Source organism: Macaca thibetana, chromosome 2 (assembly GCF_024542745.1).
Source record: "Macaca thibetana thibetana isolate TM-01 chromosome 2, ASM2454274v1, whole genome shotgun sequence".
NCBI lineage: Eukaryota > Metazoa > Chordata > Mammalia > Primates > Cercopithecidae > Macaca > Macaca thibetana.
This window is the reverse complement of record NC_065579.1, coordinates 10,392,501-10,419,283: the sequence shown is the minus strand read 5'-3', so window position 1 is coordinate 10,419,283 and position 26,783 is coordinate 10,392,501. Positions and strand designations below refer to the sequence as shown.

The 26,783-nt window shown below is 39.5% G+C and overlaps 1 protein-coding gene across 9 annotated transcripts in view; it reads right to left on the bottom strand.

The window, feature by feature from the left end:
- Nucleotides 1-26,783, bottom strand: part of SST (somatostatin) — a 1,150,223-nt gene that overhangs the window by 179,293 nt on the left and 944,147 nt on the right. The window contains exon 1 of one of the 9 annotated variants that reach the window (XM_050779306.1): nt 6,833-6,842. The exons of the other annotated variants lie outside the window; for them this stretch is intronic. The gene's annotated coding sequence lies outside the window, so the exon portion shown is untranslated. Of the gene's footprint in view, nt 1-6,832; nt 6,843-26,783 lie in introns of those variants that run through there. 9 annotated transcript variants of the gene reach the window in all.

The window sequence follows — 26,783 nt, the reverse complement described above, 5'->3', positions numbered from 1 at the left end:
CACCAAAGACTGTAATTCAATATTTCTTTGAGGATATTCTACTGTTTTGCTTATTTCTTCTAGTGCATATTCTATCTTGTCTCTATTATATCAAATTGCTTTCATAGCATTCTCCATCCTATGTTCAAGAATGCTTGTCAGATCAAATATGATATATTTTTTTTCAGGATGCTCTATCTTTGGGCAGATCCCCAAAATACTGAATATAATCTTTGAATTGTTCCAAATGTAAATTCAGTTAGCACAATTGAGGCTCATCTTCCAGTAACAAATTTAAATTATGATCCATATATAGTACAAAGAATGCTTCTGGATTTTTGACTAAAATCTAGCTTCTATACCTTTTTCCTTATCATCCATGTGGGTGTCATTATAGGATTGCTTTTGTCAATCTTTTAAATAAATGACTAAAACTAAAAATTGTGGTTTTTAGTTCACTTAAATCAAAATCTGTACCTTTACAGGCAGTATAAAACCAGTGATATTAATTTTGATATATTTGTTTTCTTTTTTGGTATAGGTCAGTAATATGCATAACTGTTAATTGTTCAATGTGACTTTTGCCCCTGGAGCAACCTTGATGAATTGAGCAATGAAAATTCATTTTGTTCCTTTTCAGGCTGTCTTACGTGTGTGAACCTTTCAGCACTGCATTCCACGTAATTCCCATTAGAGCCAGAAATCTCCTCTTGTTCTCACCTGAAATGATTGATCCACTAGTGCCACAAAATGCATTATTATGCTTAGCTAAATAGTATTATTTTTCTAAAAACTTGATGCTAACATTCAAGCATTTGCTTTGTCTTTGTCATATATTACCCGACTGCTGCTTTTTTTTTTTCCATTGTTTTTTCTAGTTTACACCGGCTTTTCTTCATGTAAGTCAATTTGCTTACTTTCATAATTTCCATTTTAAATAATTAGGCAGATCACCTCTTTATTTCTTTCTCTCTTCCAGCTTTCTTCTTTTCTGCAAGCCTTTTGTGTTTTTCTATTTCAATTATCCTCTAGACTTGTTCTGTTTCAATGATCTAAAAATGTGCTGTTCAATACAATGGCCACTAGCTACATGTAGATATACAAATTTAATTTTAAATTGACTAAAAGTAAACAAAAGTTAGATGTCCTCTGTTGCACTAGCCACATTTTGCATAGTCAATAGCCACATATGACTAGTGATTACCATTTTGGCAGTGAAGAACATTTCTGTGATAAGAAAGTTCTACTGGACAGTGCTGATCTAAAAAATAATATGACCAATTCTAATGGTATTCAAAGTGCCTCCAATTTGACTATATTTTTATTAAAAATGCAAATGAAAGTAAATGTAAAAAATTGTTAAAAATATTTTCTGTATACATTTTCAAAATTATTTCTTCTCTCACGCCTGTAATCTCAGCACTTTGGAAGGCCAAGGTGGACAGATCATGATGTCAGGAGATTGAGACCATCTTGGCTAACACGGTGAAACCCCATCTCTACTAAAAATACAAAAAAATTAGCCAGTCCTGGTGGCGGGCGCCTGTAATCCCGGCTACTCGGGAGGCTGAGGCAGGAGAATGGTGTGAACCCAGGAGGCGGAGCTTGCAGTGAGCTGAGATCGCAGAACTGCACTCCAGCCTGGGTGACAGAGTGAGACTCCGTCTCAAAAAAAAAAAAAAAACTTTAAATATTAAAAATTATTAGTTAAAATTCAAAAGAAAACTATAATTAAATGATAATATAGCTCAACATTTTAAATCAAAATTATTTAGGTAAAGCTAATTTTTTAAATTTGATTTTTTGGAATGTTAATTCTGTCTTATTTAATCATTTCTTTAAGAACATTAAATTACTAATAATGCCAGCTTTTAATAGCCAATTAGTTGAAAATATTATGAATCTGTATCGTATTTGTCATACAGATTATGTCTCAACCTACATATACACAAATTTAAGAATAATATGAATTATTTCACTTTGCAAAGTGTCCCTCAACTGCCATAAGTAACATGGCAAATTCATGCTAACTGGTGACTACCTTCAGAGTCATGAATTACAACATAAAGAGAAGCAAGAAAAATAGACACTCAGCACTACTTTGTTATCAAGAATCTATTACATTTATGCTGAGAGGAAGGATTTAACAAGTGAATTGTTTTATTTCTCTTACCTAAGTGCTTTAACCTTTCAAATATTTGTTTGTACTTCAAAGCATTATCCATCTCCAAAGTCCATAATTGCACAGCTCCCATCTCCAAAGTCCGTAATAGCACAACTCCCAAACATTCACAGCGTCTAGACACATTTGCCTTTTGTTTCAATGACACAGGGCAGAATATCTACAGATCTGGGAGCCTCAGTGGTTTTTGTCACAAAAATGGATGTTTGAGATTATGAGTCTGGCTGTGCCAGCTGTAAGTACTGGATCCTGAATGATAGATGTGCCCACACCCTCTTTTTCAGGTTTATTTGCTTTTTTGTCTGTGGTACACAGTGGTATTTACCTTCAGAAATAAAGTATGTGGCCCAAGGCAGGGGAGCCTCTTGCCCACATCTTAGTGCCACATTATCAAAAGACATACGGTGTGTTAAGCTGGTAACAGGGCTAAAAAGCACCACGTGGAAGGCCTATCACATACACAATTTACAAAGCACTTCCGTGTGCTATGAATCAGGTGTTGTGTAACATGGCAAATTTATGCTAACTGGTGACTAGCATGGTGTTGCACTGGATTTACCTCCCCAAGAAAATCCAATAAGGAAGGCATGATTACCCTTCAATCTCATTTTACAAAGGCAAACCGAGGCTTTGGAGGAGTTCAGTCACTTGCTCGATATAACATTGCTGGTAAGAGGCAGAGGCAAGGTTCAAACCAGTGGTATCTGAAGCCAGTCAAAACTGGGACTCTGAAGCCAAAGCCCTTTGTGTAACCATTCTACAATTACACTTCACATGGATGGCTGAGCTGTGGGTGGGAGAGTCTGTGGGTCCCCGGAGTCAGCCATCTGAATGTGAGCTCTTCCTGGGAAGAGGCTGATGCTGAAAGCTGCCTTATTTAATGGCTGAGAAAAGTAGAACTGGTGGTTGAGAAGAGGAGACCTGAGAGTGCACCCCCAGCAGGAAGACGACTGGAGAAGTGTTGCTGCCGCCACTGTCTTATAGATTTACTCTCATCTCCTATGCCCCAGAATCTCCAGTGGTGCCCTGATGCCATCAGGGCAGGCCATATTCCAGACATCTTGTTAAGGACACCTTTGATTTTACACCTACCAACATATTCAGCCATATCTCCTCATTCCCACCTACCCCAGCATAGCCCCAATTTTAGTATCAATGAACTCTACATTCTCAGAAAGCAATATGCTCTTTCATCCTTCCTGCCTTTGAGTATGCTCTTCCTCTGCCTAGAATGACCTCTTTGCTCCTCTTGTCTGGAGAAACCTCACTCATCCTTAAAGTTATAATTCAAATGTTTCCTTCTTTGTCACTTGTTCCTAGAGTCCTCCAGGGAGTTGTTCACTTCCTTCTCTGAGATCTCCAGAACTTTGTTCGGACCTCAGTTAGATACCAGTCATCCCAGCAAACTATGATATTTGCACATATGGCCACTTTCTCAACTAGACAGTAAGCTCCTTCCAGACAGACAGGGGCTATTTCATATTGCTCTCTGCATCCTCTCAGCCCCATCCTATGCTCCAAGCACAATCCCTAAAACATAGCAGGCTCTTAATAACTGTGGAATGTTGAGCGAATAAACAAATAAGAGCCAAGGGAAGATGACCTTGAGGCTTGGTTTCCTGGGAGGAGGCTCCGCCTTTCGTACCCACGGACTCCTTTGAGCAATATCCCATCCATGGCATTGAGCCACCATCTGGGGCCATTGCACCAGTAGAAGCTCAGGGTGGGGCTGGTGTGAAAACAAACAGGCAAGACAACAGCAAGGGAGTGTTGAAACCTTAAACATTCTATTCATTGGTGTTCGAACTTGCCACGCATACTAGGTCAGGTGGGTTCTTATTCCAGTGCTCTGAGAGAATTGATCGTAGGTGCTGAGCTTTCACACTGGGTCAAGGAGCAAGGGAGAAACAAAGGAGATGTGAAATTGGCTTCCTTGTTCTGCTCTTCTCTTTGTGTGTGTGTTTGTCTTTCCAAACAGAAGAAACTCTGACCTTCCCCTGCTTTAATTACCTAATTATTTTGACACCTTGCGCTGTTGCATCACCACCACCCAGTGTTTTGTCAAGGACACCACATTGGGTGTATCTAGGCTTAGGGAGAAGCAATTGACAAGAAACAAGTTCTGACAGCCAGGAAAATGTTGAGCAGGGAACAGATCTAGGGGAAGGAGGAGAGGGGTAGGGGAAGGAGGAGAGGGGTGGGGGAAGGGAGAAAGAGGAAATGTTTGGTATGCTGGGAAGTGACTATCTTGGGGAAGGTGGCAGCAAGGTTGGCAAAATTAGGTGTCTCTGCTTGGAGTTTCCCAGATTGGGCTTCAGGGAAGATTGTGTCCAAGCCAGAAAACCGGTGTGCTATAGGTCCCTGAAAAGGATAAAATGCAGGAACTCAGGCTGTCATTCCAGGGACTACATCTAACTGAAAAGGTTTCTTCACCCTGGACCTTGGTTTCCTCTCCTTAACAACAAGGCAAGACTTAGTATTTTTCTCCCAAGCACAAAAATGTTTTTACTCAAATAGTTTGGAGATATACATGGAAGAAATAATCAAAAGAGTCATAAAGTCCTTCACAAACCGTATTCTTCAAATAGTTAATACTGAGGATTCTGAAAACTAACATGGGCAAGCTGAATATTTGCCAAAATTGTGGAACACAGCCCCGGCAAAGCACAGAAAGCTTTTCAATTCTAACCTCCAAGTATTGCATATGGAGGAACCATAAAAGCAGATGATACAGAGAAGCTGAAAGCCTGAAGGTCTGGAAACCTAAGGACAGAGCAGTGTGGTTCAGTGGTATGGGCATGGGCTGAGACTCAGGAGACCTGGGTTTTAGACCAACTCAGCATTTACAACTTTACATCTGTCAGTCTAGATCTCTCATCTGCAGAATAAAAGAAAGAATCTCTGTGGGGTTCATGCTCTTCAGGGTAGGAGTGAGGGGTTGTGCAGCAAGATACTGAAGGCCACAGTTAAGCATGATGAATCTTCCTAGAACATCAATTTTACCTGGTGGCAAACACTTTAAGGCATTATTTTTCATTCAGAAATGAATTCACTTCCTCAACCAATAAGTGTTGAGCAATGCTCTATGCCAGATGCTCTTTTAATATTAAATTAAACATAGATATTTTATTATGGGTAATATTGATAATTTATATGAACTAAGGCAGACAAGGGTCTCTCAAATTATTTTTCACATGCAGTGATTCTTCTTGTTGTGCCCATTTACTCTCACTTCCAATCAAATCATACTTCGTCCTCTTTTGCCCCTGGACACCCTCCAACGGATAGGAGTGCAAGTGGTCTCAAGACTCCTTCCAGCAGACAGAGCTTATACTGTCAGGGCCACAAGAAATTAAGCAAATCTTTGTTGTTGACAACAGGCTGAATTTTTATATCTACCAGACAAAAGTAAGGAAAGGGAACTAACTTTTAATACACCTCACAAACTGCATACAGGTAATAAGCGTATCAGCCTTTTTAAAGCAATTTTATGTGATCTACACAATCATCAACCTGTAAATAAGTACCTTTGCCCACATTTGAAAACTCAGAAGACCAAGCAGAGGTACAAAGAGGTTTTGTGATTTGTCCAAAGTCTTACTGTTAATAAATGAGAGAGACAAGATGTTATGCTGCCTTGATCTGGCTCCAAAGCCAATCCCCTTCTCACTCTGACACCATCCTCAGAAGATGGTGGTGATGGTGTCACTTTCTCCCTTAATATCTCTCTCTGTCTCACAGCACAGCATCGTAGTGTAAACTCAAGTGCTAAGGACACAGAATTAGAGAGCAAATGCACCTGCCCCAATTGATCCATAGGGACACAGAATATCAGGGTTGAACAGGATTGTAGAGATTGCCCTCTATCCTTGTTTGCAGAGATGAACCTAGGACCCAGGCTATCAAAAGAACATTTGTAAAAAGAGGTTCTGATGTTGGCAAGACCTTATATCAAGGTCCAGTACTGCCAAGTATCTCTGGGACTCCAAAGTCCTTTAACCTCCCCAAGACTCATTTTCCTTCTCTAGAAAATGGGAACAAAATGGGGAAATACTGCTGCATGCAGAGAGTTATTGTGAAGCCTATATAAAATCATGTACAGAAAGGATTTTCTAAACTCTAAAGTGCCACATACACATGTCTATGACTCATCCAAGGTCTCCTAGCACAGACGCAGTACTCAGATATTGGCATCCTGACTTCTCGTGAAATATCCTTTCCATTACCCCACAGTGCTAGAGATCCTTTGTTTCGCTGCAGGGAGCTACAGCCACTGCACTGTCATGCAGGACAGACTCTCAACCACTTCACAAAGGAGTAGATGAGTGTGCACTTTTTACTTTAAGGCAAGGCTGTCTAGTGGTATGTATTTTCATAAACAAAGAAAATGGAGTAAGCAGCTCATGGTCTATTACCACTCCAAGATGCTCCCTGGAAGAGGAAAGCACACCACAATAGAAACAGCATTAAGGGCCTGTAGTGAGCTGGGCACTGTACTGAGGCCAGTAAAGTCCAAGGTCCCTGCCCTCCAGGATCAAGCCCAGGCACAGGGAGTTCCCCAAAAGAAGTGAATCATTCAAGGATGGTCCCTTTGGTATGGCATGCACCAGGGCCAAGTTTTAATTACTAAAACTTCAAGCCTGTTAGCAGTGGGAACGTCTAGTTTCCCCACCCCCACCGCACCCCACCTCCCCACATTTCTCCCCAGGCCTTCCCTTCTGAATCCACAAGGAGGGTGCCATGTGCAGAACACTCTGCACAGACAGGCCAGACATCCCCACAAGGCCCCTGGCTTCTCTGGGTTCTCTCTCCTAAGTTCCCTCAGTATAAACCTGCCATTACCTCACCAGTCCCCAGGGGAGGAATGTGAAAACCACTCATCTGCTCATGGTGTAACTGGAGAAACTGAAGCCCAGGAAAGAGAACAATCTGATTCAAAGTCTGCCTGTGAATCAGCATTATAAAACACCAGAACCCAGGAATCTCAGCTCCTACCTTCCCTGCTCAGCCACCAGGCGCCTACAACTGGATATTTAGTGGGTTCCTTGGCAGGAGAGGTCCCGTTTTCATAGGTCATCATAGCCACTGGCACCTCCTAACATCAGACATGGCATATAATAGGCACTACACAATGTTTACCAGTGACTGGGAAACCCACTTAATTCTCTCTGAGCTTCCTATGTTCTCATCTGTAAAATGCCAGGATTCAGTTAGATGATCTCTGAGACACTTTTCATTTCTAACTGGTATTTTTAGGCAAGCTGAGTGCCTTAACTTGGCAAGTAGGAATAGCGGAAATTGGTTTAGGAAAGTAGGTTGAGATTCCTAAGACTGATTGAGTACCTAGCAGTGGGGAGGCAGGGGTTCAAAACTAGTAGGACGCAAGAGAGAGGTACCCAGCCAGCCCTCATGGAGCCCACAGCCTGGGGCAAAAGAACCTCCTGGCCAGAATGGAGACTCACAGGCCATGCTGCTCAGTGGAACCTCAATAGGCCTGAGGGTCTTATGGGACTTCGGTGCCTATGCAGAGCCTGTACTTTTTTTGCTGAGGAACCCTGGGAAAATTGCTCCCTTTCTCTGGACCTCATAGTATTTTGGTTTTAAGTCATAATATCCATTTTTCTACAATGTCCTGAAAGGAAGATCTTCTTTTCTCTTCCTCAACAGGGGTGGAACAGAAAGACCAACTCTCTCATTGCCTGGGATTCTTTTTTCACATGGCTTATAGTGCTCATTTCTACATGAGGATCCTTTGGGCAGGCCTTCATCCTTACTCGGCATATGCAGACGTTTGTAGATCAGGGTCCATAACATCCTCAGATGTCTACAAATGTCTGCATTTGCATCTTCTAAATCTATGCCTTTACAGGTGTTAGACCCACCTCAATTATTTATAAATTGCACAGTAACCTGTTGCTTATTAAACCATGTTTGATTTTGAGGGCTTTTTCCTACACCATTTTATTCGAGGGAGTCTAACTCAATGGTTAATTCCATAAACTAATTCCACATGACTGAGCAGGTGTAAGGCTTGGCTTGACTCAAGTCTCAGCTCTGGCACACTCAGAAATGGCATTACTTTTGTCAAGTTACTTACCCTCTCTGAGTCTCAGTTTCACAGTCCCTAAAAATTAATAATACTTACCTCTTGGGTTGTTGAAATAACTAAATTAAATAGTGCAAATGAGGTTGTTTATCCTGTAAGTGCTAAATAGTTAAGAAGACTTATTTTCCTCACATTTTATATAAAGTCCAAATCCATCTCTTTGCAGCAGGGACTATCTTGTCAGTCTTAGCTGTGTCCTCCAGGATCATGCAGAATAGGCTTATGCTCCTTTTCCACATGGCAACCTTTCAAATACTTCCATTTGACCACGATCCCTTTACGTGGCAAAGGGCTTTGCCAGAGACACTAAGGTGGGAAAAAGCATATCCAGTACCTCGCCACAATCTGGAAGAAGAACCAAGAAATTCTGACTCCCGCTGCCCTGGAGTGACCACTCCAACATCTGCCTCCAGGAACAGAGAGGTGAGCCAGGGCTCCTGGAATACTCAACTCTGGCAATACATGATGTTGAAGTGTTGAAACATGCCACTTTCATGAGGCATTAGCTCATGATACTGCTTTATTTCCTTAATTTAGCAGAAAAGCACAGCTGCTAGGATTTTTAATATAATAAGTACAGTGGCGCACTGAAGGTTTTCAGGAATTTTTCCACAGAAGTACTGCACCCAATTTTGCAACTTTTACAATATATATTCATGTAAATCGATTTTTCTCTATTATGCAAAGACCTTTCCTTCTTTTAAATTGTTTTCTAACCTTTCAACCACTATTGAATCCATAAACGACCAGTCAAGTAGTACCCTGTCTACTTGAAACAATTCTGAAACGAGATAGGGTTTAAATAAATCAGCAAATACATAAACTAAATTGCTCTATTTGTGAAATGAGGATTCTAAGAAATATATTTGCTACCTTTCTGCCTGCTTGGCATGTGAGTATTATTTGATCCCTTTTAAAAATTATTATTATACTTTAAGTTCTAGGGTACATGTGCACAACGTGCAGGTTTGTTACATATGTATACATGTGCCATATTGGTGTGCTGCACCCATTAACTCGTTATTTACATTAGGTTTATCTCCTAATGCTATCCCTCCCCACCTCACTCCCCACAATAGGACCCGGTGTGTGATAATCCCCTTCCTGTGTCCAAGTGATCTCATTGTTCTGTTCCCACCTATGAGTGAGAACATGCAGTATTTGGTTTTCTATTCTTGCTATAGTTTGCTGAGAATGATGGTTTCCAGCTGCATCCATGTCCCTACAAAGGACACGAACTCATCCTTTTTTATGGCTGCATAGTATTCTATGGTGTATATGTGCCACATTTCCTTAATCCAGTCTGTCACTGATGGACATTTGGGTTGATTCCAAGTCTTTGCTACTGTGAATAGTGCCGCAATGAACATATGTGTGCATGTGTCTTTATAGCAGCATGACTTATAATCCTTTGGTAATCCCTTGTTTTGAACCTACTGAAATGACATCATCAGGTAAGTGCAAAACATTATTTTCATCAACTGGTCCATAACATGTTTCATAAGTAAATATCCGGTCTTTGGATGCTTTTCAAGCTTGGGCTGTTAGTGGGTGCCAGTGGCTTATCAGAAAAACTATGGAAGGGATTATTTCACTGGGAAGAAGGGTGGATTAAAAGCCCCTAAGATACTTTCAAATCTATTATTCTAATAGATGTCTAATCTATTGTTGAGACAACTTCTGTTGTGGGTGGAAGAAAGAGTGCTAGCAAAGGCTTTGCTCTTTGAAAGATAATTTCAAGAGATTGGAAGGGATTGGAAGGTAATAAACTTCATTGTAAATTGTAGGTCTTTCAAAATGCACAATATTATTTAAACGTTATGGAGTCAGTTGAAACTGGCCCCTTTTTGTTTTCTTCACTTTTTTTTTTTTTTTTTTTGAAGTCGCCCTATGTGGAAATCTGTGCCTTTCATGTGAACTGTCCCTTTCATGTGACCATGAATTGGTCATCGCTGCCTCACTCCATTTCCCAATCTGGAAAGGAGTAGTTATAATTTAGAAGACAGTTAAAATGTCAAGAGCTCCCTCACATAAGATGGGCAAAAGATTCTCACCAACTCACTTCCCTCTGCTACCCTAAGATAGGCCCTACCTCACATCCTATTCATTCAGCTCAGATACAATTTCCTCCAATAAGCCTTCTCTGACTCTTCACATTCTGTCACTCAAGCTAGAAATAATCTGCACATTCTCGGAATCCCATAGCTCTTATTCTGTCCTTTTCTTACAACACTGAGTAAGTTTTGAAGGCTGGTCAGTCATATGATAATAACTTTACTGGAATGGAAACTTTTGGGGGGTAATGTCCCTGTCTTTTTTCAATATTCCTTAAAACACTGCTGACAGGACTTGAATTACACATGAGAGTCACTTAATGAGATAAATGAAAGACTAATTAGCTTGACACTTCTCTTTGCTTTGTGGCCACAAAGCACTTATAGCTGATTAATTTGGAAATGTGAATTGTTTAGGAAATATTTTTTGGGATATTTTCTTGGGTGTTTTCAAAAAACATCTGAAAACATATGGCAGAATACTTTTTAATTTTAATAATATGATTTAAAGAAACCAAAAACACGTGGAAAGCATTAAACTCTGCTGTTAAACAGTAAAGTACAAATGAAAACAAATTTGAAACACAAAGTAGAAAAATCTTTGAGTAAACAGTGAATGCTTGGAAGCTTCTTTTTTTTTTTTTTTTGAAAATAGAATGCAAGAGTCATAAAGATGCCTAGGCATAATTTCCCAGCCATGTCATTGTTAGGAAATTTGGAATTCAGGCAAAGGTAATAACAATAGCAAAAAGCAAAATGAACAAAGATGTTCATGACACTACAGTAGCAAAAAAGCAAGCAAATAAACAAAAAGTTGAAGACAACTCCAAGGTCTCAAGTAAGGGAATGGCATTATTAATTATAAAACAGCATCAAAAATTATATTAGCTAGTCATGAAAATGCAAACTTTAAATGGAAAATGCTTATTATATAATGTTAAATGAAAAAAATTTAGGCCATAAAATGAAATATACATTATGCATGCATGATGAAAAGACAAGAAATAGATAAGAATGTGCAAAAATACAAATAGTTGGATATGGTGTGGGATTCTGGCTTGTTTTCTGTTTTAAAGACATTACATCATCTTTTCAATGACAAACTACATTTTAAGTAATTGAAAACAAAGTCTCATTAGCCTTGTCCTTGTATAAATTCCCAGAGAACACATTATTCTTATTCATTTCCACCTCTGCTCCTTGTCTTTGATTTGGACCAGCTCCATTCTATTTTCCCACTTCTCAGTCGTCTAACAAGACTAGAAAAAGACCCCCATCAAACAAGGAAGCAAAATGCACCAAGTTTAGCCGAAGCTGTGAATCCAAATCAGCGAACATTGGCTGACTGGATCTAATACCTTGACCCCAACATTGAAAAGGCAGACCCAGATTCTTCAATGACCACAAGTGGCCTTGGTTTAAGAAGCCTGCCAACAAAGCACAATGTTCCCGTCCTCAGAAATAGACCCCGGTGGAGCTTCCAGGGGCCCATAAAAGTCTGCACTCTTGGAAGAATGTGACAACTCTGGCAACAAATACAGATTCGTCATTCTCTATATTAAGGGAATGTTCAGTTGCATCAGGCTTTTTTAACAGGGCCAACACTTAGTACAATTTTGAGGCTGGCAAAGTGAATTTTCACCTACCCCAAGGCTTCTTTCCCTGCCTCCAGATGATCAATAAAATCGCCTCATGTTACAGTTTCAAAGTCCTTTCACATCCAGTTTCACATCTGAATCTTGCATCAGCCCAGTGAGGTGGGTGTTATTATTACCTTGACTTTTCAGAAGAGAATATAGAGGCTTAGGGAAGTGAAGCCACTTGTCTAAGGCCACCCAGTAAGTCTGGGACTGAATGAGACACATGTCTAATCTTGACTTCTGAACACTTCTCCTTCCATTTACCCTAGGTACTCACCCCTCTTGCAGTTCATAAGGAGAGCTGACCCAGTGCACCTACTCACAGCGGCACTCAGCGTGCTGCCATCCCAGGGATACCTATGTTTTAAAGGAAGGCAGATGGGGAAAGACAGCATGTAGCCTGTAAGAAGGAAAAGTCAAGTGGAATTCCAAAGAAGATGCTGAAATAGCTGACCTAGTAGCTCTGGGGAACTATAGAGAAAAACATTGAGAGGCAGAGAGAGCTATGAGGAAGCCCTGGGGAGACAGAGGTTCTTTTTAACTGTCAAGTATGTGTGTCTGGAAAGGTCTCGGCCTAAAGCAAAAGGTATTCAGGCTGCTGTAGAAGGATGAAATAAAAGCTGTTGCTTCTTAGACTTCACCTCTCCTCCCTCTCACTCCATCGCTTTGGGACAGACAAGGCAAGAGCTTAGAACTCTTGAACAAGTGCTCCTGGGATGTAAAACTAGGGTAGTGTGGAAGCCCTGTGCCTGAGTGGGAGTGAGAAAAAAATAGACATTGATGGATGAGCCACAGGTGGTCACTGCCCAACTCTCTCCCTCTAAACCGCCAGGGCTGGTGGATTACCATTGCCTTTCCCAGATGCTAGTTCTTTCTAATGTAAAGAATACATCTGAGGAGCTGTGTGGTGGGTGAGGAGTGATATACTCTGGTTTTCTGATGCCTGAAACACTCTAGGTGCATGCTTTGCTCTATCCCCCGTCTCAAACTCACCAAGGCAGGTCAGTGCAGATGGAAGTTTGCCCTTTAACCATTCAGTCATTGGCATTGCTGGACAGAATAATCTATACCCTAAATAAATGCAAGCTGGATCTAAAGAGAAGCAGTATTTTAAAAAAAAAGAAAGAAAGAAAGAAAAAGGAAAACCAACAACTTGAACTATAGATTCCATAGAAACCAGAGGCACTAGAATGGACAGATTAAAAATTTAAATATGCATATTTTTAAAATAAGGTATAATATTAGCAGTATGAAATGAAAACAAGAAACCATAAAAAGAATCAAGTATAGGCTGGGCATGGTGGCTCACGCCTGTAATCCCAGCAGTTTGGGAGGCCGAGGCGGGTGGATTGCCCGAGGTGGGAGTTCGAGACCCACCTGACCCACATGGTGAAACCCTGTGTCTACTAAAAATACAATAATTAGCTGGGTGTGGTGGCGAGCACCTGTAATCCCAGCTACTTGGGAGGCTGAGGCGAGAGAATTGCTTGAACCTGAGAGGTGGAGGTTGCAGTGAGCTGAGATTGCGCCACTGCACTCCAGCCTGGGTCTCAGAGTGAGACTCCATTTCAAAAAAAAAAAAAGAATCAAGTATAAATTTAAGTGTGACAAATATAATAGTTAAGATAATGATGATAACTAGTAGAAAAGATTCAGTTGAGAAATGACTTAGTGAACGAGGAGATCACTAAGTCAAAATTTATCTCAAAACAATAAGAGTTATTTATGACAAACCCACAGCCAATATCAAATTGAATGGGCAAAAGTTGGAAGCATTACTTTTGAAAACCAGCACAAGACAAGGATGCCCTTTCTCACCACTCCTATTCAGCATAGTATTGGAAGTTCTGGCCAGGGCAATCAGGCAAGAGAAAGAAATAAACGGTATTCAAATAGGAAGAGAGGAAGTCAAGTGCTCTCTGTTTCCAGATGACATGAATGTCTATTTGAAAACCCGATCGTCTCAGCCCAAAATCTACTTTAGCTGATAAACAACTTCAGCAGAGTCTCGGGATACAAAATCAATGTGCAAAAATCACAAGCATTCCTATACACCAATAATAGACAAACAGAGAGACAAATCATGAGTGAACTCCCATTCACAATTGCTACAAAGAGAATAAAATACCTAGGAATACAACTTACCATGGTTGTGAAGGACCTCTTCAAAGAGAGCTACAAACTACTGCTCAAGGAAATAAGAGAGGACACAAACAAATGGAAAAACATTCCATGCTCGTTGATAGGAAGAATCAATATCATGAAAATGGCCATACTGCCCAAAGTAATTTATAGATTCAATGCTATTCCCGTCAAGCTACCATTGGCTTTCTTCTCAGAATTAAAAAAAAAAAAAAAAAAACTACTTTAAATTTCACATGGAAACAATAAAGAGCCTGTATAGCCAAGACAATCCTAAGCCAAAAGAACAAAACGGCAGCATCATGCTATCTGACTTCAAACTATACTACAAAGCTACAGTAATGAAAACAGCATGGTACTGGTACCAAAACAGATATATAGGCCAATGGAACAGAACAGAACCCTCAGAAATAACGCCACACATCTACAACCATCTGATCTTTGAAAAACCTGACAAAAACAAGCAATGGGGAAAGGATTCCCTATTTAATAAATGGTGTTGGGAAAATTGGCTAGCCATATGCAGAAAACTGAAACTGGACCCCTTCCTTACACCTTCTACAAAAAGTAACTCAAGATGGATTAAAGACTTAAACATAAGACCTAAAACCATAAAAATCCTAGAAGAAAATCTAGGTAATACCATTCATGACATAGGCATGAGCAAAGACTTCATGACTAAAACACCAAAAGCAAAGGCAACAAAAGCCAAAATAGACAAATGGGATCTAATTAAACTAAACAGCTTCTGCACAGCAAAAGAAACTATCATCAGAGTGAACAGGCAACCAACAGAATGGGAGAAAATTTTTGCAATCTATCCATCTGACAAAGGGCTGATATCCAGAATCTACAAGTAACTTAAACAAATTTACAAGAGAAAAACAACCCCATCAAAAAATGGGCAAAGACATGAACAGACACTTCTCAAAAGAAGACATTTATGCAGCCAACAAACATAAGAAAAGAAAGCTCATCATCACTGGTCATTACAAAAATGCAAATCAAAACCACAACGGGTTACCATCTCATGTCAGTTAGAATGGCAATCATTAAAAAGTTAGGAAACAATAGATGCTGGAGAGGATGTGGAGAAATAGAAATGCTTTAACACTGTTGGTGGGAGTGTAAATTAGTTCAACCATTGTAGAAGACAGTGTGGCGATTCCTCAAGGATCTGGAACCAGAAATACCATTTGACCCAGCCATCCCATTACTGAGTATATACTCAGAGGATTATAAATCATTTTACTATAAAGACACATGCACACATGTGTTTACTGCAGCCCTATTCACAATAGTAAAGACTTGGAACCCACCCAAATGCCCATCAGTGATAGACTGAATTTAAAAAATGTGGCACATATATACCATGGAAGACTATGCAGTCATAAGAAAGGATGAGTTGCCAGGCGCAGTGGCTCAAGCCTGTAATCCCAGCACTTTGGGAGGCCGAGACGGGCGGATCACGAGGTCAGGAGATCGAGACCATCCTGGCTAACACGGTGAAACCCCATCTCTACTAAAATACAAAAAAAAATTAGCCGGGCGAGGTGGCGGGTGCCTGTACTCCCAGCTACTTGGGAGGCTGAGGCAGGAGAATGGCGTGAACCCGGGAGGCGGGGCTTGCAGTGAGCTGAGATCCAGCCACTGCACTCCAGCCTGGGCAACAGAGCCAGACTCCATCTCAAAAAAAAAAAAAAAAAAAAAAAAAAAAAAGAAAGGATGAGTTCATGCCTTTTACAGAGACATGGATGAAGCTGGAAACCATCATTCTCAGCAAACTAACACAGGAATAGAAAACCAAACACTGCATGATCTCACTCATAAATGGGAATTGAACAATGAGAACACATGGACACAGGGAGGGGAATATCACACACTGGGGACTGTCAGGGGGTGAGGGACTAGAGGAGGGATAGCATTAGGAGAAATACCTAATGTAGATGACAGGTTGATGGGTGCAGTAAACCACCATGGGACACGTGTAGATACCTACATAACAAACCTGCACATTCTGCACATGTATCCCAGAATTTAAAGCATAATTTAAAAAAAGAAAAACCAACAAACTGAATTACAGATTTCACAGAAACCAGAGGTGTTAGAATGGACAGATTAAAAATTTACATATGCATATTTTTAAATAAGGTATAATATTAGCAATATGAAATGAAAACAAGAAACCATAAAAAGAGTAAAGTATAAATTTAGGTGTGACAAATATAATAGTTAAGATAATGATGGTAACTAGTAGAAAAGATTCAGCTGAGAAATAAGTGAACTAAGAGATCAGCTTGAGGAATTTTCCTTAGCAGAGAATTATTTTTAAAATAGAAAAAAGAAAAGTCAAGAAATAAAAGGCAAAAGCAGTCCTAGAAAGAAAAAAAGAAATAGTTATAAATGAAGAGAAGGAAATATTTGAAGGAATAATGGAGATAATCCCTCCAGAATTAACAAAAGATAAAAGACCTCAAATTGAAAGGACCCACAGAGAGCAAGAAAGAGAGGAGATAAGGAGAAACATACTCCCAGATATAAATTTTGCTGAAATTTAAGAATATCAGAGAAAAGGGAAAATTGTAAATGCTTGCAAAGAGAGAGAGAGCAAATCACCTTCAAATAAAAAAGAATAATGAAATCAGATTTTTCAGCAGCAAGCAAGAATGCGAGAAGATAATAGAGAAGTGTTATAAACATTTTGAAAGTACAGAATTTCGTATCCAGCTAAACCTTCATTCAAATGTGAAGGCATGATTAAAAAAAAAACACACCCAAGATGTACAGTCTCATTTCATGCTCAAAGACGTGTGTGTAAAGCATTTTTCAATGGCATATATAAAGTAGAAACAAATTGAAGGAACAATATAAGAGATATGTGAAATAAAGGTGATCAAATATCTTTGTGAAGTTTGGGATTGTCTTAAAAAATAGCTAAGACCAAAGAAAAGAGAAAGAGAAAACATATCTACAAAAACAAAGAATTAAAAGTCTAGATGAACTGAACATGATAGAGTTGGGGGAGGCTGATCATTAGAGTTTATTAAAGTCTTTATATGGGAGAAAACAAAGACAACTTTTAAAAAATAAACAAAGGAATAAAAATTACTGAAAAGTGTAACAGATTGAAATAATAAATGAACAGAGTGAAAGTCCTAAATATGAATAACTACTATTACTGTAAATGAATTAACTCACCAAATAAAAAATAAAACTCTCATATTACCATTCACTACACACATTCTAAAGCAAAATACATGCAAAGGATGAATGTAAAATGATAGGAAATTATTAATCAGGAAAATAGGACAAAATTAAACTGATATTGATAGAATATTATCAGATAATATGAAGATCACAAACTTTATACCAAAATCAACAAAGAACTATAAAAAAAGTTAATGCAGCTATGCCATTTATTACTATAGATGTAAAAATGTTAAAGAAAGTTTTGGTAAATCAAATCCAGTAATACATGTTAAAGGTCATATATCTCATTGAGCTTACTCAGTGGTAGATGAAGATAATATTAGAAAATCCAAAAATAATTCACCATGTAAACTAAATACTGCCAGTAAAATAAGAAAAGAAAAAGGAATTAGAGGCTTAAAGATTGGAGAGGAGGAAATAAAATTGCCATTACTTACAGAAGATAGAAATTTTTTCTTAGAAAACTCAAAATAATCCACCAGTAAAGTATTAAAAGTAACAGTTGTTAAGCAAGGTGACTGGATATAAGATTAATTTGTATTAGTCAATTGTATTTGCGATTGCATCCTTCCTATATTAGCAATAAACAACCAGAAAACGTCATTTTGAAATAAGGCATCTTTTGCAGAAATATACAAAAATATCCAACTAAATCTTCAATCAAATGTGAAGACATGATAAAAAATATGCTCAGATATATAGTCTTACTCCTCAAGTGTTGTATTCCCTCCTACACTGTGGTGCTTCTTGAGGTGAAACTGAATGTCTGAGCTGTTTGCCAAGACCCATTCACTCCAACTTCTGTACCTAAAGCACCTCATGCTGCTGACATCTCAGCTTAGCTCTTTGGTTTCTTAGTTGTTGTTTTTCTGTATCTCTGATGGGTTCATCTGTGCATATGTATATTAGGAGTCAGCCAGCGACTCAAAGGAAAGTTTCCAGCCAATTTTTGGGTCTTTTGCTGTGCTTCTCTTCTCTTCAGGACTTTGCCCTTCAAGTCTCAGCTGCCTTGGCAACACCAAATGCCAGCCTCTGGTCCTCAGCCCAGTAAGAACACTTCCTTCTTCTTGGGCCCCAGTCCCCTCCACCATGGTTTCGAATGTGTAAGCGAGGAAAAAGCTGCATGGAGATCACCGTGTGTGCCTCCCTTATCCAATGATAGCAACACCTTCACTCTTGCCTGATTTGGTTTCTCCTCATGCTTTCAAAGACTTTGACCAATTTTAATAATTGTTTTTGGTGAGAGGGTTAGTCATAGCTGGAACTAGAAGTGTTGTAAAACCACTAAGAAAAAACAGCTTAATATTATCATGTAAAATTGAGCATTTATGGACTCCCTGACCTTGGAATTTTATTTCTATGACTATGCTTAAAAGAAACATTTGTGTATGTATACTAGAAAATATAAATAAGAATGTTCATAGCAGTACTATGCGTATTAATGAACCTAACAAAAATCCCATCAACAGGACAGGTGACACATAAGTTATGGTATATTCACACAGAGGAGTACAACAGCAGTAAAAATTAAATGAACTGCAACAACAAGCAACATTATGGATGAGTCTTCATAATATAATTTTAGTTAGAAAGTGAAAATAACAAAATTAATTGTGCATGATGCTCTTTTCAGAAATGTTAAGAACAACATTAATAAAATATACTTTTAAAAGAATACACATAGATGGGATAAAACTATGCAAAAATTAAAGTAAGGGAATAATGAGTACAAGATTCATGATTGTGGGTACTTTGGTGGGAGTGATGGGGGTGGAATAGGAGAAAACCACATGGGAAGATGTGGTCAAGTTACTGTCAAAGTCTTAGTTTTCACACTGAACGGCGGTTGAATGCTTATTGCATTAAAATAACTAAGTAAATAAATAAAACAGGGCCATACATGAACCAAGGATTATAATTAATCCAGTTTTAAGTCCCTGAGATCTTTAAAAAAAAAAAAAGTATTTCAAATTGGAAACTTCAGGCATTGAGGCCTAGAGAGGGAGATTTATCTGGGCATTAGAGCTGAGTCATGCTGTTTTAGTGGTCATTTGCCCTATTAACTCTAGAGGCCTACCTAGTTCCTTATGGGTACCAAACCTGTTTTAAAGATTATGGGCAAAGACACAACATTTCCCTACTCAGACTCCTTGACCTTAACCAGAGGCAGGCATTTGCTTCTCTACACCAGTATGATCCCAACCATTCTCCTTCCCTCAAGGCTCACTCTCCTGTACAAATTCTCCTCCATTCTGTCTCCAAAGTATTACTGCTAAAATGCATAGCAGGCCAGATTACTTTCCCCACATCATTAACTCTAGAATCAAGTCTTTAGCTGGGCATTGTAGGACGTCTGTGATCCATCTCCAGCAAATATGACTAGCTCTGCCTTGCTCACTGGTCCCTGAATGCATTCTACACTTTCACATTGCCATGCCTTTGCTTATGCTGTTCAGTCTATCTCAAATGCCCTTATCTTTACCTATTGACATTTTACTCATTTTCAAGTCTCAGTTCACCTACTGCCTATTTCCACACAAGACCTGAGAAGAGACAACAGGGAAAAGGGAGGTGGCTGTTCAAATGCTCATTAATAAATGTAGCTTCAACATAAACAAAATTTAGACACATGGAAGCCAGTGACAAAGCCTGAAAATCACATCTGAATTGCAAACTCAGGCCTGGTTCCAGTGACTCCCCTACCTGCCCCATATGTCAGTGAGACCAACCTAGATGGACTTGAAACTGATCTCTTTTTCAACCTTCTAGAGGTGGTTTCCAGGCAGCAAGAAGTGTAAAGAGAGACTGGGCCTGGGAGTTAGACCAACCTTGGTCAAATACTAAATACACTTTTTGAAATGTATCATACCTATGGAAATTTAAATATTAACACTCTGAAGAATGAGATAACAATTTAAATAGCGCACAGGATTCTGCCCATCATTTCATTAAGTTAGCAGATGTACCCCGGGGAGCATAGGATGATGCACAAGAACCTGTTGCTTATGTAGAACCACAAACACTATACCAATAAATTAAAGGATTTCCAAGGTAATTTTGAGTATAAACAATGTTTACCTTACTCATTGACTTTGAAATCCTAACACCTGGGTGAAATGCTACTCTACTGTAATAGTTACATGACCTCAAGAAAGTCTTCCAACATCTCTCAGCCTCGATTTCTCCATTCTTATTTATTTATTTATTTTTGAGATGGAGTCTCACTCTGTCGTCCAGGCTGCAGCACAGTGGCACGATCTTGGCTCACTGCAACCTCCGCCTCCTGGGCTCAAGCAATTCTCCTGCCTCAGCCTCCCGAGTAGCTGGGACTACAGCACCTGCCACCACACCCAGGTAATTTTTTTTGTATTTTTAATAGAGACAGGGTTTCACTGTGTTAGCTGGGATGGTCTCGATCTCCTGACCTCGTGATCCGCCCGCCTCGGCCTTCCATTTAAAGTGTGACAGACTGTATTTTCCAAAGATGGCCACAACATCTCCTCTGCTCCATAAGCTCTCTTCCCATCAAAGCGTGAGACCTATGTCCTTTGCCTAGAATATGAGTGAGCCTGTGATTTGGGTATAACCAATATAATACAACAAAAGGAATGAGATATGACCTCAGAGATAGATTGCAAAAGGTGACTCAACTTCCTTCTTTTTTGGGGGCTGAGGAACATTTGCTTCTGGAGGGCTGAGACTCTATGTAAACAATGTGATCATCCTGGGGCCACTATGCTATTAAGAAGTCCAGGCAACAGGGAGAGACCACGTGTAGGTGCTTCAGTCCAAGTAGACAGATAGCACAAACTGCCAGACATGACTAAAGATGCTTCCAGACAACTCCAGTCCATAGTTGTTGAACCCCCAACCTTTGCATCTTCCAGCTAAGGCCCTAGTCATCATGAAGCAGAGACAAGGTGTCCTTTTTGTGATCTTTTTGAATATCTGACCCTCTGAGTCCATGCCTGTAATGAAATTGTTGTTTTATGCCACTAAGTCTCAGCATAGTTTTTATTTGTTTGTTTGTTTGTTTGTTTATTGAGACAGAGTCTCACTCTGTCACCCAGGCTAGAGTGCAGTGGTGTGATCTCAGCTCACTGCAAACTCTGCTGCCCGGGTTCAAGCAATTCTCCTGCCTCAGCCTCCCAAGTAGCTGGGATTACAGGTGCCTGCCACAACACCCAATTAATTTTTTTTTTTTTTCCATTTTTAGTAGAGACGGGGTTTTGCCATGTTGGCCCAGCTGGTCTTGAACTCCTGACCTCAGGTGATCCACCCGCCTTGGCCTCCCAAAGTGCTGGGATTATAGATGTGAGCCACCAAGCCTGGCCTCAACATAGTTTTTAAAGCGGCAGTAGGAACTGAATCAAGGGTCTTTTGAGGACTGAAGAAAATAATGTACTTTGTGTACCTGGCACAATGTTTGTGCTCAAAAAATGGTGACTGATACCAGCATTGTGTCTGACGCCTGGCCTGGCAGCGTTGGGTCAGCCTTGGGTCAGCTGCTTTATTTCTCCAGGCCTAAGGTTTCTCTGTAGGAGTACCTGCCTGAGCAACTCAAAGGTTTGTTGTGAGGCTCAAATAAGATGATAAATATGGAAGTGCTTTGGAAACCGTAATGCTCTGTATATATTAAAAGAGGTTATTATATTTATATTATATGAATCCACTATGGGCTCAGATAGGAGAACACTCTAGTAATCCTTTAGTGGCTGTTAGTGTCTGAAATCCTGAGACCGAAGAACTTTGACCTGAGGCTCCACATTTGTTCTCTTTTAGAGATAATTAATTTCAACCATTCATCAAATAAGCCTATATATGTAAAGCACTCACTGCAAGGAGAAAACTGTTAAATGCTGTGTGTTTTCGGAAAGAAAAAATTAGCGGGCTTAGCCTCGTCCTCCAAAAATATCCCATTATAGTTAAGAAGACAAGAAATGGATGTAATCCTGGTAGGATGGAGGCTTTCTGCAGGAGTGTGTTTCAGGAGCTGCTTCAAAGGAGAAAGGGAGGAGAAAGATAGCTAATGTGGTTTGAAAAACTTCAGTGTGCCAAGCACCATGCCAAACTCTTTACATATAATTGTCTCCTTCAGTCTTCACAATGACATTGTGAGATGGCTTATGTGTTAACTGCCTTTGCAAATGATAAAACAGATGGTTGGAAAAATTGTCTTACAGCAGTATTAAGTTAGCACTGAAATCCCGGTCTGGAGACACTCTACCATCCTGCTACCACTGAATATATTTTTCTGCCCCAAATAATTATTTCTCCACCTAGACTACCAAAAAAAAAAAATCTGTTCAAATATTTGCCTGTTAGATAACAACATTCCTGTTCAATGAGTTTTCTTCTGAAATTTCATGTTAAAATAATTAATAATAATACCGTATTTGCACAGAGCTTCAGTGTTTTAAAAGTATAGTATGTCCACATCTTTTCCTTCCTTGGTTGTCCAACAGTCCTATGGGCAAGGCACCATGTTATACGCAAGGTCTCACAGATAATAAGTGGGCAAAGGATTGTGCTTTAGTTTGCTGCTACATTGTAAAAGGAATAGTGCTTCCTTAATGGTATGCATTTTGTCTCTTATTGACAATCACATGACTTTATAAAGGCTTGTCATGATGTTTAGGATGTCTTAGTCATCATGATGGCCTCCTCTCATCATTCCCTGTATCTCATGACAAAATAGACACTTACATTGTGAACAATGATGGATACAAATTCATTTTCAAAATATCTTCTGGACAAGTTATTTTGTCCTTTGTTGACTTCCTGTCAGCTCAGGTTAGATGGCAACTGCTTTTTCCTTGTCACGTGGCTGGCAGAGACTTTTTACCAGGAGTAGAAAAGGTTAGCTCTGCCATTTCCTTGTTGTCTGGTTGTGTTTGCAACATGAGTATTATCTTCAATCTACTGCTTACAGAGGTTTTCTAAGGCAGAAATCATTTTAACTCACTGAAGTCCATTTTGAAAGGTTAGGTTAGTGGAAACTGGATAACATAATCCATAGATCCACTTGATGGGGCTCTTGTAAACTGATGAATGTGACGATACACTGAGAGTTCAAGAAAAAATAAATGTAGATTGCCACATGGTTCAACCCCCATTCCCAGGTGGGAGGTATTTCTCAGGTATGTCAGAAAGCATGCAATTTTCAAATGCACATACAAACAACAATATAGGCAGTAGTGTCCATGCCCTTATTAAACGTTCATTCAGTTGTCTTTCTTTCTTTTTTTTTTTTTTTTTTTTTGAGACGGAGTCTCGCACTGTGTCACCCAGGCTGGAGTGCAGTGGCGCGATCTCGGCTCACTGCAAGCTCCGCCTCCCAGGTTCACGCCATTCTCCTGCCTCAGCCTCCGAGTAGCTGGGACTACAGGCGCCCGCCACCACGCCCGGCTAGTGTTTTTTTTTTTTTTTTGTATTTTTAGTAGAGACGGGGTTTCACCATGTTAGCCAGGATGGTCTCGATCTCCTGACCTCGTGATCCACCCGCCTCGGCCTCCCAAAGTGCTGGGATTACAGGCTTGAGCCACCGCGCCCGGCCTGTCTTTCTTTTTTAAATTTAAAATATAAACAGTTCTTGGAGGTTACGTGATTCTACGCATGTGAAAAAGTAGCATAGAACCACACACACACACACACACACACACACACACAAATAAGTGCATATAAATATGGGAAATGCAAACAAACTCCGGCTTGTACTGATGTCAATTTCCTTGTTTTAACAAGACTGCAGTTATGCAAGATGCTACCACAGAGGAAAAGTAAGTGAAGGGTACAGTGAGACCTCCCTTCATTTCCTTTTTGCAGCTTCTTGTGAATCTATAATCATTTCAAAAATTACATAAATAGAAGTTCTAACATCCTGGCATCCAGTAGATTTGCTGCACCTCCAGGAGACTGCTCCCTGATGGAGCCATGGCCCTGGTTCACTGTGAGACCTGGGGGAGGCATTTCCATTCTTCAGGCTAATTTCCCTCATCTGTAAAATGCACAGTTTGGCCCAAAGCTCCACTCAGCTCTAAAATTCTAGGATTGTATATGCACAGTTTGGGATAGGGAGGTGTAAATCTCACTCAGATTATGAGCCAGCGCTAGGCGGTAAAGGGAAACGTGTTCAGCTGTTTGATATAAAGTCTGCGTGCCTGGAAAATGAACTTGGAGCCATTTACCTCTTGCCATAGGTTCCTTCAAAGGGTTTTCTGACTAAGGAAACACAGAAAGTTTGAAAATATTTTCATCAAATACCTTGAATACAGCATCACCCAAACTGAATAAAAGGAAAAGGTAACGTTACTTGCTGAAAATGATGGCCTCTCTACTGAACCTTCAGAGTTGATTTCGAGCACGTGGAAGCTATTCTCTGCTTCCCTGACCTGTTCAGGCTGCCCAAAATGCTAGGTGCAGAGGAAAACACTCTTTTTGGCAACCAAGTTGGAAGAGAGATAAGTGGATTTGTAGTAAGAGTCCGATCCTGCAGGAATTTGTGTCACCCTGACACCGAAGAGGGAAAGCTGATTGTTCTCCAATGCATAGCAATTAAAAGCTCATCTCTGGAGAAACCCAGGAGGAGGGGGTTACATATATGTATATTTTCACATCTGCAGACAATTTTTTAACCCTGGTGACTGCTTGATTGGGATAATATATTTACCTTGGATATGGAAACTGGAAGAACAATTCTTGCATGACTTTCACAGTAGCCTATGCCTTCAGATGTTTTCAGCTATGTATCTTCTTTTGATCTTCTCTATTTTCTTGAATTTATCCTACAAAAATAACCACATGTTAATGAAAAGATAAATATGTAAGTTCACTTACTGCAGCAGTGTTTGAACTTTAAAAGTCTGGAAACAATTTAAATGTCCAACAGTAGAGGACTAGTGAAATTATGCCAGTGGTTTTTCAACTTGACTAATGAATCAATAAAATAAGAAGAAATGACATAAGATGGACATCTTTAATTTTGTGTAATAAACATTTTAAAATACTAGTAAATAAAAATACTATTTGTCTCATCAAATAAAGGATATTTTGACATCAAAAGTAAAGGGGAATCCCATCAGAATAAAAGGCCTCACCAGAGAAAAGATCATTGGCAAACCATGCCAACATATGAGAGTAGAGGAAGAGGGTATTTAATGCAAAAAATGAAATCTGAATAGAGTATATAGATTAACATTAATATTGTATCAATGTTAACTTCATGACTTTGCTAATTATACTGTGGTTATGTTAAAAGAATATCCTTGTTTTTAGGAAATACACCCTGAAGTATTTAGGAGTAAAAGGATATTATGTCTACAGCATACTCACAGACAGTTCAGAGGAAAAAAAAAAAAACCTTCTATATATTTGTAGAAAAAGAACGATACAGCAAGTGTGGTAAAAATGTTAACATTAGAGGAATATGGGAGAAGAGTATACGGAATTCATTGTACTATTTTTGCAACTCTTCTGCAAGTTTAAAATTATTTCATTATACAAAGCTAAAAATGTATATATTAAATTTTTATTTAAAATGCAGAAACATACACTAATAAGTGTGGTGGAATGTTATAATGGTGGTGTTTTTCTTGGTATGAATTTGTTGTGCAACACCATGTTGTGTGCCCCATCCAACTAGTTCTGGCTCTTTTTTAAATCCACAAACTCACTTCCATAGAAATATGTTAAAGAAATGGAAGTAACATGTCTGACTATATCACTTGATATGTAGATACTCGGCACTAAAAGTCAAGCAAGGAAGAGCTGCCCCTCATGACCACTGACTGCTCTGCCTTTTCACGCAAGAACTTGGAGTAGGGATGGCGGTGGCAAGCCTGCTGTCTGCCTCACGGTAGCAGGAGGCTTGCAGCTCAGAGCCCAGTCATGCAGAGGGCCAAATCCCCATCTCCCAACACAGAGCAGGAATTTACCCCAGACAGGGACCACCTGCTATTTGATAGCTCATGAAATAGAGCACACACGTACAATGGAACACTATTGTATTTACTTCTGGCGTGTGGTCTTGGAAGTTACTTATGACAAAACCTCTTTGCCCTCTCCTATGCTGCATGGCATATCCAGATTAATCTCTCTAAAACATTTTCTGGCCCTTACTTAGAAAATTTTTTTTAAAAAAAGGCTCCTAAGCCTAACGTCTAACTTCTTGCAGAATCTGGACCCACTTCTTTTCCCAAATTATTTGTCTCCTATTCCCTGATTGAAGCTCCATTCCAAACATGGTATGCTAGCATACCTGAACAGAGCATACATGTTTTACCTCCAGAAGATTGCTTGTGCTATGTCCTGTGCCTGGCATGCTCTTCTTGCTATTTTTTTCCAAATAGCCAATTCTTACCATTTTTCATCTTCAGGGCAGTATATTTAGGACACAGATTAGAACCCAAAAGAGACTAGATTCATATTGAAAAACCCATGGTTTGTGGATTTCTCTGCATTTTCATGGATAA